The sequence below is a fragment of the Tupaia chinensis genome, unplaced genomic scaffold, assembly GCF_000334495.1.
Source record: "Tupaia chinensis unplaced genomic scaffold, TupChi_1.0 Scaffold000164_1, whole genome shotgun sequence".
Lineage (NCBI taxonomy): Eukaryota > Metazoa > Chordata > Mammalia > Scandentia > Tupaiidae > Tupaia > Tupaia belangeri.
In genome coordinates this window covers 1,871,215-1,873,487 of record NW_006159638.1, presented here as the reverse complement: position 1 = coordinate 1,873,487, position 2,273 = coordinate 1,871,215, and positions in this window count along the sequence as shown.

The window sequence follows — 2,273 nt, the reverse complement described above, 5'->3', positions numbered from 1 at the left end:
TTGTCTGAAAGCAATTAATGTGTTTTTGCTGCTTTATTTTTTTCCCGTTTACTATTTATACAGTAACTTATGTGGGAGGGAGGTTTTTCAGCTTGGATGAACTCCAGGTTTAGATACCTTGCCCTCTCTTATTCCTATTTGTCAGCTGTAAAAATTAAAGGTCAGAATATTTAAATTCTTTGTCTTGGAAAACAAAAAAACAAAAAACACCAAAACAGCTTATTGAAGAAAGTTTCAGGGCAGAGCCATGATTTTAATCTAGACCTGTCTTCTAATCAATATTTTATTCTGTAATCAATTGAGTAGGCAGGATTCTTAAATAGGTGACTGAGGAAATGATACATTCACTTTAAGTTTGAGAGCTGGCATGTGGTCTGATAGATAGCAAAGAATTTGCAGAGAGGGAACTATGAAAGCAATGAAACAAGTTAGGAAGGCTTTATAAAAATCAGACATAAAGCAATAAGGACCTGAGGAAGAGGAGAACTTCTTTTTTATTCTGAAATTTTGAATTTGGTAATCAAAGTCTCTTTTCCTCCTGTGTCTCAAGGGTGCCATTGGCCTGTCTATCACATACTTAAAATGTTAAGGATTTTGTATTAAAATTGGGAAGCTTTGGGTTTGGAGGCAAGGCAAGGACTAGCTTCTAGTCTTTTATTTTGCCTCATACTACTTGTCAGACATATACCAAATCATTTTAACTCACCGGATCTCAGTTTCCTTATGTTTAAACTGAGGAAGTTGAATTAAATGGGCTATAAATTCCCAACCAAACTCAAGTAAAGTTGAATGAGTGAATGAATGATGTTCTAAAGAGTAAAGGAAGAACAGGAATGCATGTAAACAAGTGGAATACATTATGGAATGCTCTATCACACAGAGTAAAACATATCATTGATAATTTAATATGTATATCCCCCAAGCTCCCAAAATAAAAAATGAAAACAAATATTGAATGTGCATAGTATAATGTAATTTGTTATTATCAGTTAATTGCTGAGAATGATGAAAATGTTTATATTCTTGATTTGATTATTACACATTGTCTATATGCTTTAAAAAACTATACCCCATAAAGATAAACAATATGTAAGCCAGAAATTATAATAAAAAGTAAAGGAAAATTTACTCCTCTATAGAAGTGGGAAAGCATTTCAGAATCTGTTAAGAGGAAGATTTTTAAGTTATTAACAACTTTTCAATTAAAAAGCATTTATTAAATACCAATTGTATATTAATTTTCTTTCTTTTTTTATAACTTGAGATCTAAGGGATCCCTAACCTGATCCCAAAGTATCCTTTCAATCCTATCCTCCACAGCTCTAGTCAAGGAGTTACTTATCACCGAACTATGAACTAAAGTCCTATTACAATAGCTAAGACAAAATTGCAACTCAAACAGACCTTCTAGTTTAATGGGAGACAGGTATCAACACAATTTGCCAAAATATATTGTAAATGGAATAAATCTTAATGATAAAGGTAATGCATGAAAGAAACCATTACTTTGCAGCAGAAGATTGGGATGGGTATCATTTATGACTCAAAGAGATAACTAGAATTTTAGAAGGTGGAGATGGAAAGTGAAAAAACAATGAGAACAAAGGCAAGAACGTGAGCATGTGTGACAGATTTAAGAAACTGTGAAGACTCCTATGTGGTTAGAATGTACAGTGTTGAGGACAGAGGGTAGAAGACATAAAGCTGGGAAGGTAAGCTGAGGCGAGATAGGGAGCTTGCGCTGTATTACATAAGCTTTCAGAACAGAAAAGTAGTATGCTTTGCTCTGTGTAATAGGAAAATAACCACACATCAGTATGAGGGTGGATTAGAGAGGCAGATACCAATTAGGCATCAAGGCGAAATAAAAAGATGAAAAATTAACAGTGGGCTTGTCAGTTACAGAGAAAAGGAGTACGACTTATCAGAAAAATAAACATAAGTGAAAAAAGATTTGACTAAAAAAGCCAGGCTGAGGAGATGCACAAAGAAAATAAAGCACATAAAATTAATCAAAACTATCAGGTCATTGGGACAGTCACAAGGTATTCTTCTATGTTTTTCTATGCAAAAATGCATCATGAGTTTTCCAATGGCCCAATATATATTTGGCTTACTTTCTTCCAGCCCTCTCTGCAGATGACTTAAGTGTAGAGAAGGAGAGGACGAGTGACACAAGAGTATGTTGGAAATAGTCTTAGGTCATATAGTCATGTCGAGGAAGGATTTGGAATGTTTCTCTTTAAATAATGGAACCCCATTTCAAGGATACA